General features: G+C 37.3%; 1 protein-coding gene across 9 annotated transcripts in view; it reads right to left on the reverse strand.

Moving 5' to 3' along the window:
• The window catches only part of SATB1 (SATB homeobox 1), a 92,095-nt gene that overhangs the window by 46,720 nt on the left and 30,539 nt on the right, over nucleotides 1-14,836 (reverse strand). The window lies entirely within an intron of this gene.

Below are 14,836 nucleotides of genomic sequence, written 5' to 3' on the forward strand. Positions count from 1 at the left end.
AGTTTGAGAACCGTGTTGTATTTTAAATCCTATCATCCAAAGCCTTTTAAAAAACTCATTAATTGAGCATGAAAACAAACCAAGGTATATTGTAAATGGGAGCAAAAATAGCAGATGTACTAAGGGAAGAACAAAGTTATCGACCAAGAAACATCATGCAATGGGATGGGCTCTGGACAGAAGACGCTAATCTTGAAAGTGAATTTTGTTCATCCTATTTCTGCTTTTAAATTTGATTGACCCTTCACACACCCACACAGGCATGTAATTCCTACATTGCCATTACAAATGCAAGCAAGTGACCCAAGTTACCCATGTCCAGCTCCTCTGTGCCACTTATCACACAGTAGACACCAAAAAAATCATAAGATAAAACTTTATCTGAATGACCTATGAACAGGATAAAATATGGGGTTTATAGCAGAATAAAATATGCATCTAACAACCCAAGATGAACCCTTGCTTTTCCAAAACAGGGTATTTTAAGTGATTTGCGAAAACAGGCTTATGAAAAGCTTATTGTCATGTCTAATTCTGTAACTGAATATTAGCTGTAAAATAGACCAAAGGAAGATCAAGATGATTTTTTTCTCTAAGGTTCTCGAGATATCAGATAGCTACAGTGAGAAATTTACCTTCTGCTCAGTTTTGACCAATTTTAAAATAGTGGAATTTACAATGCATAAAACTTTCAGTTCCAGTACATTCTTTCACAAATCAATTAAGACTAAGCCTTGCGAAATGAGATAATGCTCCAACTTGAAAATTCTACTCAGTATATGATGTATGAACAACAAAATTAGCAAATATAATTTCAACAGACTGAACTTTGCCACCCTTTAAATTTCTATGTGGAAAGTAGTTACTTTTGGCTTAACTACAAGAATTGTCCAGTGTATCAAAACAGCAATGACAGTCAAGAAGACAAAGCCTTGATTATTACATTTTTTCCCTATTCAGCATGTAACATTTAGATATATTTGTGCTGTCTGAAGAATCATTTAGAGCATCAACCCTTTGTTACACCAACTACAGTAGCCACTGGAAGGAAGAGCCCGGAGTAAAAATGCAAAAAAATTGTTACTTTAAGTTCTTTTAAAAGGCTAGTTCAATTTCTGACTAAAAGTACCGTCCTTACTGATCTTAGTGAAGTTCATTATAATCATTTTCTAAGGCATTGCTCAGTAGCAAGCTGTTCATGGAGGCTAAGAACTGCTAGAGTGAGGCAGCATTATTTATGCCAAATGTGGATATCCCCTACCCAATACGCAGGTATTTTAATGTTTCTCCCAATCACCAAAATTCTTGCCCTTTCTTGATACTAATCTGGCATTTCTGAAACTAGCTGGAGGTCTTTTGTCAGTGGTATAAAGGGAGAGTGAAATTTTAATAGACTACTACAAGTCTAGCCTGAATAACCAGAACCAAGATCAGCTGATACCAATTCCAGTTTCCAGTATAACAGCAGTATACTTAAGGTTTAATATGTATAAAATTATCTTTAAGCTCTTTTATAGATTAAACCACCTTAAACATGGGCACATGATACATAAGGTGTGATTTTAAAAGTGCTGTGGATCTACTGGCAAATTATATGACTGCACAGACAACTGCAGAAACTGCAGATCTGTATGTGCAAAATGGGGAATTGCACCTGTCAGAGGCCATCATCCCACATCAGCTCATGTGTATTTTGTAGATGTCATTTAGACTTCAAGGTGGGTTTCTCTTATTTTACTTTGCCCCTTTCAGATGTGTTTTCCTGCCCAACTAACTTAAAGTATGAAAACACGTATATTAATTTTAGTAAATTACCTATTATTGAAGACGTTTGTCTAAGATTTCCTAGTGCTCCCTTCCATGTCATTTTACAAAAACAATACACAAATGGCGTGGCAGTTTGCAACACATCCCCTGATTTTTCAGGAATATTTAATGCAGTTACTTTACAACCAAATAGAGGACTGGTCTGTTTAAGAAACACTGCTGGGAGTTTTAGCTTCTCTGACACAATGTGAATTTCAAGCTTTGATGGCTAACACTGTGATGTTACTCCTGCTCTTCAAAGTAGATTTAAAAAAAAAAAAGACAGACATTATAAACACATTTAAAAATGAAAATTATCCTGCATTTTCTTTGAGAACACTTCATGCAAACATTCAAGTGATATTACCTACGCTAAGAATCCTCATCAGGAGGAATCAATGATTTATTTACTAATTCACTGAAGGCAAAATTTTACAAGCCAGATAAAATATTATTACCTTGTTAACTCAGAAAATATCTTGACAACACTGAATTTCATTGTTTCTATTCTTTATTTATTGTCATCAAATGTGCAGTCACATCAGTGCAGAGAGATGCATTTGGCTATAGAAATTTCCTGTTGCTATAGAATTCTTGTACATTTTAATGCCAATCTACATATATAAATATCTAGTATGCTTATGACCTAAAACTTAATATTAACCCCAGGAGTTAGTGGTCTTCAGAGGTTCGCTGTCTAGACTGAAGGCATACTGATGCTTTTCATATTACCTGGGTCATTACAAATGAGGAGTTTCCCATGTCTTGAATTATCAATAATCAAAATTAAATTATTCTATTTGAAGCACATCATCTCCTGGTACTACTGCACATATCCTACTTATCCGTGAGGCACAGAGGCAGATGCCCTCCCCATAGAAGGATGACGACTATAAATATATATCATACAAATATTAAAATGCATCACATGCATCACTCATTATCAGACTTATTTTTCACATGTTGCAAAGAAAATTGAGAGAACACAAAAACTGGTCACAGATACACAATCTTATCTCCTTGTAGTTTATCCATGAAAGTAAGTTGTGAGCGTCCAAGATCTCAAATTTCCCTCTTTTCCCTCTCCCTTATCTCCCTTCCCCCAACCACATCACTTGCAGTCATGTTCTGAGAATCGGGAGATCTCATCTGAAATGGTGCCACCTTCACAGAAATCCCACTATTCTGGAATGATACCATCTGCTACAGCCCAAGTGCTCTTTTTTTAGCCAAATAAGTTAATTATAATTAGGCATCCAACAACTGTGTGAAGGTAGGGGTAGAATTTGTTCTGAGGTTCAGCTGAGGTTCACCCAGTGTAGATTGAACCAAATCCCATTTTCTCTGGAAGATTAAATACCAGAAATTAAATACCAGACACCATCTTTTTCTCAAAGAAGTTGGGGAACTCCCTGGGGAAATATCATAAATCTCAAGCAGGAATCGTTTCATATGCCCATCAAACAAAACCCAATAAAATGGTAGCATCAGACACCTTTTGTTTTGTGCCAGAATCTAACGCAAGGTGCATCCTGCAAGATACGGGAAGGACCCGAGCCTTTCATGCTGGCTCGTCGCTGCAGCCACTGCTGCAGGTGCTTCAAGGGAGGCATTTCTGAGTCATTGCCTCTAACACTGCTCTTCAACCAGGTGAAGTGTTGCTCGATCATCGCTAAAAGTATACTGTTGTCCTTTTTGCAAAACAACAAAAACAATGTTAATCAGGTTAATTCAATCATCTAAACCAAAACTGTTCATGCTTTTCTGCCAAATCAACCAACCACAGCAAAATCTGTTATCAGTGATTGCTCAGCTTCCAGTCAAAAAAGCTTTTAACCCCCACAGTCCCAAAACTTCCACTAAATAACCTTAAAATTATTTTTATATGGGCAGAATAAGGTTGTTTTCATGCCTCATGAAGGGGTACTTGGGCTGCAGTGTTTACACAGAGCAAATACATGCTAACAGACTTAGGAGAGAGTAACAGACACAGCAGCTTCCTAGAAAAACTCGGCTGAATTAGATATCAGGGATTCCTTTGCAATTTAAACATTTTTCTCAAAAGAAGCACTGTAACCAAAACTTATTTAGGCCTTCCAGGTTGTTTAACTAGGAAAAAAAAAAGTGAGCTTTTTCGCAACTCATTCATTGGTGTTTAAAGCTTCAAGCCTGCTCAGTGGAAGGGGCAAGGGCTGCAACAACTTATTTACACAATTATCTAAATACGATTAAACAGCTGATGGACAAATATTAAACTGGAAAATGTATAGTCATTTCAGCTTAATGTAATCCCCTTTCTGTAAACACCCAAGATGATTTTTTTTCAACCAGAACAGTCCTGACATCTCATAAGCCTAAGGGTGAATAGCAAGAGATTGTTTTTGATAGTTATAAATATTCAAAAGACATGCAGACCATCTGCTTTCATAATACAGGTAAAGCAAGACTGAAATGGTGACTGCTGTATAAAAATGGTTCTTTTAACAAAGTCTTCCTCTTCTCGAAAACTATAAAGACAGATGTCAAAAACTGTTTACACAGGGTAATCAGGAGCGTGCAAAATGTAATATTCCTTTTACACACAGTGCTTGCTAAAGAGATTTTTTTTTCTTTTTCTTCCCATCTGTGTGTTGCAACACATTTCTACAAGTTAAAAACATTTTTTCAAACAGAGATCTCATGAATACCCAAAAACATGCTATCTGGTTTCTGAATGCTAATTAATTTCAACTAAGGAATCTGATTTTTTTTTTCTGTAGAAAGGAATGCATGCTTTTGAAATGGAGTATTTCAACAATGACAGACACTGAAAACAGAACACCCCACAAGTTTAATTTTGCACTAGTTTGACACTGGCTATTTTCACAACTGTTTTACATTCAAACCCGCATCTGCTAAATCTGGCTATAAGACAGGCAGCAACTATCCTCTCACTTTTCAAATGAGATTTTATTTACGTTTTACTATTTATCAAGTTTTTCAGTATAAAGCCTTGTAACAACATAATGGTTTTCTAAAGTGGTAAGTAGAAGATACCTCATCTTACAAGCAGAGTATGAACAGTGCTGCCCATAAACCCTACAGTCAAATTTCAGAGCTGAAACAGTAATCTTGACAGTACCCTTTTAATGCATTATATTAATGGTACAGAGGCGTTAAGCACCTTTTTTATAATTCTCAATAAAATGAACATTTACTGAACAATCTGTCAAACCACTGGCTCCATTTTTTAAAGCCAAACTTTTAAGACTCTATTCTATTTTGTCTACATAAATCCTCTGCTTTACATCCCTAGACACCAGCAGGGAGGCATGTTCCAATGCTGCAAACTTCACATGCTTTTAAAAAAAAAAAGTAAAAGAGAAAATCGATGAGCCTTTGTCCCTAGGCCTAGTTTGAATAGTGAAAAAGTTGCAGAACAGAACTTAAAGATTTAGGGGCAGATGGAGGGGGGATCTTTTCATAAAGGACAGAGGAACTTTGTTTCTCCTATTCTAGTCACTATCAGTGGCTTTTGTTTGCGTGGAAATAGCAAGCATCAATTCTAACAGAAGCCGAACTCTTATGAGTGCTTATTTCTCAGGAAGCTCCATGTTAACCTTTTTTCAAATGAGAAGGGAACATTCAAGCCACAACCAGATAACACAAGATTATCCCCAAATCAAAAGATTTCAGCCCGCCTTAGCCTATGCCAGCTCACGTACTGCAAAAACCCAACCAGAGCAAAATGTCGTTCCTAGTGTTCTGGCATGGCAGAGAAATATCATCTGCCATTCTGAATAAAAGCAGACCAAATATATCCAGCCACTAGCTGGTTTTTGGACAAGAAATCCTGACATGGACAGTTTAACAGCATACAAAGAATTATGTTAAATTCCTTGGTCCATTAGCTTGAACTATAGCAAATAATGCAATGGAATTTGCTGTCATATGCCCTATAAACATGTAGGATCAGGGAAAAACCCACAGATGGACAGAGAAGAAAAAAACTTTTGTTTGTGCCTTTGGCATTGCACTTGGATGGCTATCTGACCTCCATACTGTTGCCAGGGTCAGAAGAATAAGGATCTGCATGGCAAATGCTGGTCATATAAGTTAAAACTGAATAAAAGGCAGATTTACAGTGAAGGCATAAGCTTTTCTTCCAATACATCATATGCCTTTCCTCCTTTCTCCTATCCTTGAAAAACTGAAATTATCTCCTCCTCCTTTTCTGTCTTATGTTGTCTTTAAGTATTATAAATGTATGTATTAATGTAAACATAGAGCTACATTGGTGTAATGAGGGAAGATATAAAACTAAAAGAACCCAAATTATATATACATATATACACATATATTTATATATGGATAGAAATATACCCACACATGGGAAGATTTTGAAAATCAGAAATGAGGATTCAGCATCTGAAGGAACTGATCCTTGCACTATTTTTACCATGCTGTAATGTAAATTCCCAGTTGCTGCATGACAGAGCAGCATTCTCCCAATGTTTTCTGAGCATCTCCCACTGATGGATATAAATAAAGCTCAAATAAAAAGCTGCTTCCCAAGATACTACTCTTATATATACAAAGGTTAAAAGCTTAAAAGAGAGAAAGATAGGTAGGTGGGAAATGTTAATTCAGATTTGAAGAACTTCATAACTGCGTTACAAGCTTCATGGCACAGTGCCTTAGACTAAAAAAAAAAAAAAAAAAGAAAGAAAATGAAGTCACAACCTCAACCTATAAAAGATAAGGAGACATAACGCATTTTTGCATTTTTGTCTTCATTGTCAGATGTCCAACACAAATCTTTTTAAGAATCCTGATTTTACTGCACACGATTTGTAAATGGCAGATACTTAGAAGTAAAAGCCCTGGCTAAACCCTTCCTAAAAACAACTTGGATAAAATACAGAATGCAAAATTACCAGTATTTAATAAGTTAATTCTTGGTTTACTTCACGGAATGAAAATTAAATTGAGGGGTGAGTTATTACACCCCAAGATTTTGATTATGCAAATGCCTTTGCCAGCAGAGCTCTGAAATTTGAGAGCTGCATGAGTAAGAAATGTGCTGTCCATTTCAGCCAGGAATCCATTTGAAAGTGCTGTTATGAAATGAATAGATTACTTTAAACTTCTCTTTCAGCTTAAGCTGGGGATGCATGTTTTCAGGAGCTCTCCCCATTGGTGCCCACCACAACACTATCTTGGGGTGTACAGACAGAATTTCTGCTGGATGAAGACAAACCCAGAAACCATGCTCCAATCTGGACTGGACTTTAGGTCCACAGAACCAGAATTAAGCTAGTCCACAGTAAGATACATCCCTCTTTACCAGTTCTGTGTGGTGATAGCCTCAGCCTCTCTCCAGAAGGCTGCTGTTCCTACACTAGGCTATGTACTACATGAAGCCTGGTGACTGCACCAGCAGTCACCTCTTCTTGGGATGGAATGAATGGGACTAGGGGAAACTAGAAACCAAGAGGACAATCTGAATAATCCAAGATACAAACTACCATTTCTTGTATGTGAATAAAGAGGTAGGTGGGGTCTTGGAGACCTCACAGACTGGTTTGGTGAAAATATGAGACACGTTCAGCATTCCTCTCTGGTGGATTGCTTTTCTTTCCAACCACTCAGTTCCAGCCAGGTCAGAGTACTTCTGCCTTGTTTCCTATCTGGGATGCTAGTCCCAATGAACATGCTTTCAAATACTAACCTAATGGAAATGCTTTGTGTGATACAAGATATTTTAGACCTATTAATGCATTAAAGTTAGCTTCCTGTATACTAGAATTTTCTACAAACCTACAGTATATACATACTCCTGATAGAGATGTTGATAACTGCGCTATTTTCACTCAGCCACAATGTTTGGTTTCATTTTAGTTTTTTGCTTAATATTAACCACCATGTTAAGGAAGATTTCCTTTCTGGGAAATAGGACATGATTTTCAGCAAGTCTCTTCTCAGATTCCACTGTTCTGCTAAGCAAAGCATCAGATGTCTGGCATGAAGTTGAGCCCTAAGGCACAATGTCCAGACAAGAAGTCATCAGACTCAGTAGCACTAACAGTTGTCTTGCTGAATTTCTTTTGGTGTTAAGGATAAGCCTTTCCTTTGATCTCTTTTCCATTTTCTACGTAAGTTTTTGCAGATTTTTAAAATCAAAAGAGGCCATTTTGAGCATCCATTTAGGAATCTATACAAAATGAGACCCTAGAACTTCATCCAGCAATTTCCCAGTTCAGCCAAGTTACCAGTGGCTGAGCTAGAGAAATCATCAAGTATTTATCTGAAGACTTCTTGTGCTGGATCTTTCATCACATCCATTGTAATCTCTTTCTGTAACCTCTAAATGTACCTTTCATGTACCTTTTTTCTTTCTTTTTTTAAATGTATGACTAGCTTTTTGAACTTCATTGATTTCTGCTCCTAGCGAGTGCATTTCTCATGCCTCTGATTGCTTCCTTGAATACCCCTCTAGTGCCAAATGTAACATCCCTTATCTATCCCTTTGTTTAAATGGTTAAGTCTCATTTCTACTGTTTCACGTCACATGCCTCTTTATGAACCACATGTACGTTTGATTATTCTTAATCATACAGACCCAAATTCTATGAGGGATGTGCTGCTAAAAGCACACAAACACACTTCTTTCTGTACTGAGAAAAACATTAAAATTTGCCAGGAGAAAAGTAATTTGTAGTATGAAATTCACTATGGATTCTTAACTTTTGCTACATAAAATTGTAAAGGTGACATTGTAAGCAGCTATGTTAGCCAAGGTATTAGTTTTGCCTCTGTGTTACTATTTTTCACTAGCAAGAGTTTGTGAAAAGTGTAAATGCTCTGAAGAATTCATAAAAAGATCCAAGATTCAATGAAGGTATCTCAAAAGAGAAATGTTCCAGCTAGCTTTCCATGAGGAATATGTATGTGCACTTTAGGGTTCTATTTACTAAATTTTTCTTGAGTAGTCATTGCATTAACATTAAAATATATAAATTAAAAAAAAAAAAAATTAGCAGAATTAGACTTAGCACACAAAGATCCTCCTTACAAGAAACACAGAGTAAGGAACACACATTTAGGAGCTCAGGGATATGCAAGCTGGCACATATATCTTGGTGGAATTTTATTGTGATATATACACATAAATACATACACAACCTTTAAAATTCTAAGGAAGTCCCAATATACTGATTCAAATACAAACACCACAGGTAAACTTACGGAGCTCAACTCTCTCTGGCTCCGGAAAGGCCATTGATACCAATGTCCTTTGCACGTATCTCAGTTTTTCATCATCACAAAACCCATCCTTCTCCCTGACAGTTTACTGTATATTACCAAATGCCTTGGAACGGAGGCACAGCCCCTCTTCTGGTGCAAGCTTATAGAGGTACTGCAGTTCTGAGTGTACGAAATCTTAGTACTTAAAAAACTAAATAAAAATAAGTGAGACAGGTGTGTATGAGGAGAACGTTTCATCCTTTCCCACCTCTGGGGAACAGGACTTTCCCTTTTGAGCAGTTCACTTCACGGCTTTGAGTGAGGCACATATGAGGCTGCTGCTGTCCTGAAAAACCTGTCCTCTGATCACTGCTGCAAGACATCAGCGGAATCTGATACCGTTTGTGCTGCTCTTAAGGAAGTGTCCAAGGAAAGAGAGACAAAGCTCACCCTTGCCTTAGGGTTGTCCTACCATGGTTCTTGGATATAAAAAGGAAGAACTTAATCACTAATTAAAAAAGGAAAAAAGTGGTGATGGTGGGGAAGCAAGCTTTCAGAGTTTTGCTCAGTCTGAGAAACTCATCTCTTTTCTTCTAAGTTATGATTATAGTGAAGGCATGCAATGAGTCCGGTCTGACAAGCTGAGAGTTGCATGTCTCTAAACACTGCCTCTCAACAAGTGGGTCCTGTTTGCTTTTGCTCCTGCCAGGTAAAAATTATTACCAATGCAAGTAATTTTTCCCTGGCTCATCTTTATGCCTACACCCCTGCGTCCCCTAACACAGATGTACCTCAGCTTCAAATCTGCTGACAGTGACGCTACAGCACCTACAGAATTTGCTCAGCTTTTGGGTAGGTTTTATAACCCTGTGCCTCCCACCACTGCTAGTAATAACAGAACCAGTCAGAGAAGGTCTCTGCAAACCAGTCACAGCAGTGATTAAGATGTAGACATACGTATCTCCTTGCCCTTTAAATAGAAGGCTTAATTGGCGATGTGGATCGCAGCTTTCTAATGGACAGAAATTAAACTCCATTTAATTCCTGAGCAGACACTTTCAATGCACAAGGTTTACCACACATTTGGAGTGGGGAGGGAGGGGGGAAGGAAGGAGCCGCATGCACAACTCTCTCTACCTCTGACAATCACTGAGGAAAAGCAACATGAGGACCAGAATGGCGTAAGTGTGGCAGGTGTGAATTGACCTGCACTGGCAAAGCTGCGAGCTGGGAAACTTGCAAATCACATGATTGTGCAATACTTGGCTCCAGTCAGTGCTATCGTGTTCTTTATTAAAAAAAAAAAAAAAAATCTTAAAGACATGTACATCAAGTTAAGGGATTAACTGTCAAGTGACATTACCGAAAATAGAGACAATATATTTCTTTATTGTTAATGAAATTCAGTTAAAAGTGAAGGAAGTGATAAAGAATGTACTGTTTTGTAATGTATTTTACATAAGAACGTAATATAGAAAGGGAAGTGCAATTAAATCTTAATGTGGACTTTTTTATTTTTAGTTTATCATCTGGTTTACATTTTGAGCCCCTTTGCAGCAGTAAATTATGCTGGTATTTCTTAGGGAATAACTGCCATGTTAATTTAGTTTAATAAAATAACTGTCAGAAAAGGGGGAAAAGAAGCAAGAAAAGACAGTACCCCACCCCCCTGCCTTATCTTTAGCTAAGTATTCAAATGCTTTCTATATGAATTGTCCGTGGTCCAACTCCAGTACCATGTAATAATACAATACATTACAACACAGTACAATACAATCTTGGGTTTCTGTAGCGCCCTTCATGCAAGCATCCCAGGGTGCTTTACAATCATTATGAGTTAAAATTAAAACTGAAGCACATACAATTCCTAATAGAATCATTTTAAAAATGCTAAACAGAACAAATAACTTTTAAGTCTAGATTTAAAAGTCCCAACAGCCAAGCTTTCCTTACTTCAATTGGCAATGAGTTCCAAAGCTAGGGAGCAAAGCGACTAAAGGCTCTCTCATGTTATGTTAAAGGATCTCTCATGTTGTTTATACTTGTGCAGTACTCCACAGCCAAAAATTTGCCAACGAGAAGAAAAAAAAAAAATTTGCAATCTTGCTTTAAAGAACACTGGAGAAGTGGTTTGTTAACTCTCTAATAAAATTATGGAAAAAAGAAATGAATCAGGGTTAGCACTTGGCTGTGACTGTGTTAAGAGGCATGCAAGAAACACGAACGAATACGAATGAATACAAAATTCTGTAGAAGTGTATCACTTGACTGCCTCTTAAACCACTAAACCAGAAGAAAAAAAAAACCCAAACAAAAACCCCCATAGTTATGTGTATATGTGTATTTACAAAAAGAAGAACATCACTACAAATATTTAAAATGCAAGTTATTCTATATACCATTCTCAGGAACACTGAGTGAAAACAGAAGTCAAGTAGGTCTCAGTTCTACAATGCATGCATGCTTTAGGAGGAAAACATATCAGAAGAAAACGATCTGTGTTCCTTTTTCATCCTGTAACTTCCCTAAAATTTGAAGTCCATATGATACAGATAATCATTCACGTGACAGTTCTCAGAATTGCCAAGATACAATCAAAAATGGTTGGTATCCAAAGTGGGACACACAGTCCCAAAAAAGCATTAATTTTGTACTTTTCACAAGAGAGCCTGGTGGAGGACAGGTGCTTATAACTCCTGATTTTAGGAGTGTAAAAAACAAAACTTAAAAAATTAAATAACAACAAAAAAACCCCTCAACACTAGCATCATTCCTCTCTTGGACTCCTCCACTTTTCAGAAGCAGATCACATTACAGCATAGATACCAAGGGACATGCTGACACCTTACAGACACTCCTGAAGTGAGACACTGCATTTATTCGAAGAACAAAACATGTTTTCCCCCTCCTCCCACAATAATTTTAGGCCTCATAACTGTTTTGGAAAGTGACTTTACATCCTTGTTATATTTAATTCTAATAACAAGGCAGAAAAAAACAACTATATATTTTCACCTTTAATAAGGTGCTGCGCAGATAAAACAGTTGCAGATAGACTGGAGTAGCTTTAACACTGACAGTGTTTAGGTGCATCTAAAGAAAATAAATCAATGAGCAAATGATCAGTCAATTGAAAGGCTGAGTACCCTGTGAATGTCCTCACACAGCTCTACCCAAATACCTATTACACAAATCTTGCTCATCCTGTCAGCAATAGGCTCTGCAGTGCCCATTCTATCTGGATGACTAAAAATTCTAGGCACAAAATTTAATAGTTAATTGCAAATGTTTTAAAAATCCAGATACCATGTCAGCTTAAAGAGACATCACAGTGAATGCTCTTGAGCAACTGGGGGGTAGGTTGAAAAGCCGTGCCTGCCAAAAGCTGAGCCCAGGCCCTCAAGGATTTACTTCCCCGAAATAATTAATGACATCTTTAAAATCTAAAGTACAGTAACTTCTAAAGCAGAAAAAAAACCCTGCATTCCTTACTCAGGTTATTAATTATTGGGGGAGGGGAGGAAGACAGAAGAGACTTACAAGCAACAAAGAAATCCAAGGACTTGATGTCAGGTCTAGGCAGGTAAAATTGAAAGGGGAGGGGGCAAAAAACACCTTTTGGTTTAGTAAAGCATGAATCAAAATCTGCTCATAAAAAGTATATATTTTGGCAACTCTTAACAGCTCATTCCTTGATTATCTATAGGTACAGAAATTTTAATTTTAGCAAACACAACTTTTTTTGTTAGGATTTTGGAAGGGTGGATGAGAGCAGCAGTGTGGAATTGTGAGAGGATTTCTATTGAGCTGCGTATTTGCTGTGATGGCCAAGTGCTTTCACATCAGGTGAAAAACACTGAGAAACACTGATGTTCCAAGAAAGCTTTCTGTCTGTTGTCTCTGCCAGATCATATAGTCTGAACGAAACAGCAAGCAAATTCAGGGCAGGGTATCTGAACAGAAAAGAAAGTATATGATCTATACCGGGCCCATGTCAGGTGAAGAGAATCATTCACTACAGCATGAAAGCTTGTTAAAAATGCAGTCAGGATAGTTATATTTGTCACAAGTGCAAAGCTATGCAGACTTGGGTATCGTACCAGCACTTGTACTGTGTGTGCATACGTTTCATGCAATGCAAGCATACATCCCTCTGACTGAAATAACGCTATTCCCTTATTACCAAGAGCAAAATTATGTAAATGACATTACAGGCGGGGGAAGGGGGGGAACACACAAATATCTTCCAAAAATTTCAACATAGTCTGTAAACTACTCTGTCCCTAAGTATCACAGCCTCTGGATATATTGTTTTGAAATACTGCGTGTCCCCTACACAAGATTTAACAAAAAGCCATTGAGATTTGAGATTCTACTCTATATCAGGCCTGGAATTTCTCATCTATAATGTACTGACTCATGGTTGTCCTGAGAGTCAGACTAGATACAAACAGTCTCAAAGGATGAGCAAAAGGGAAAGGAAAAAAATCCCCAACCAAATACCTTCACATTTCAGGATACTACGGGATAAAAAAGAGAATACCTTGTTTCAGAAGTGCTTTTGCAGTGGTTTGTTAGTGCCTGTTTGTGAATACTAACAACAATCATTTAAAATATCTTTTTGTAGAAAAAAAAAATCAGGCAAGATAATACCAGTAGAAAAGTCAATGTAATTTGATTGTTGCCATATTTTTAAAGCAGTGCCCTGATACTAATTAATCTCTACAATCTCCTCATTTAGTAGGTGACTTGTTATCATCTTTTCATGGAAAAGTTTACAGGAACTCAAGATAAGGGATACATCTAAATGTTCAAAAGTACACAGTGAGTTTGTTCTAGAATTATCAAAAGGATTTCCTGTCCTTTTCTTAGACCAATACCCAATGTTGCTCTTCTCTTCCTCATAAAAGTTGATCAAACTATATATATCATACTTATATACATATAAATACACAGAGAAACAGAGAAAGACGTAGTAATTCAATAGGAGCAAAAGAGGGAAAAACCCCTTATTAATATTGGAATAAATATATAATACAATAATATTCCAGTTATTAACTGTGGAAGTAAGAAGAAACTTCTGCACTAAAAAACAAAACAGAGCAAAACTGTGAAAGTGAAGTATGAAAATGCTAAGACTAAGGCAAGACATTGAAGGACAAACATTAAGTAAGTAAATGCAACAGAGCTGCCTGCCTGCCTGATCACTTTAGAGCAGCTCCCAGAAGGCTGAAGTAGAGTAGAGCTTCTGTGCAAGGGTTTGGAAATAAGAATTGATGGTAGAACAATTTCTTTACAACCCTTTGGAGACTGAAGAGCCAAAACAGGAGGGAAATGAGATCTAGGCCACTCGTGAGATAGACCAATTTAATGGAATGCACAAGACGGCCCAAAATTGAGCCCTAGATTAAATTCCAAGTTACCTTCCCCATCAAAAGAGGTCTGGAGAGGAAACAGAAATGAAGCAAGCTGTGTGTATCAAATGCAAAAAGTCTTTCAGCCGGCATCTGTACATGCTGCCAGTCTCTAGCAATAAAATCTGCAAACCTGATGTAAAGCATGAAAATATGCACTTTAGTGCATAATTCAGAACAGGCTTGGGTTTTCCATGCAAAATTTGAAGTGTCCTTTTACCTTGACTGCTTGATACCAAAAATTTGAGGCTAAATGTCTGAACGGCTGTTTGCAATTCCACAGCAATTCAGAGGCGTGCGTTTGCTTCTGGCCGTCCTAAGCACTCCAAGTCATGTTGACAGGGATTCCCCATGATGTGGGTTCATACACTGAGCAATAAGACTGACCT

This window comes from Passer domesticus, chromosome 1 (genome assembly GCF_036417665.1).
Source record: "Passer domesticus isolate bPasDom1 chromosome 1, bPasDom1.hap1, whole genome shotgun sequence".
Lineage (NCBI taxonomy): Eukaryota > Metazoa > Chordata > Aves > Passeriformes > Passeridae > Passer > Passer domesticus.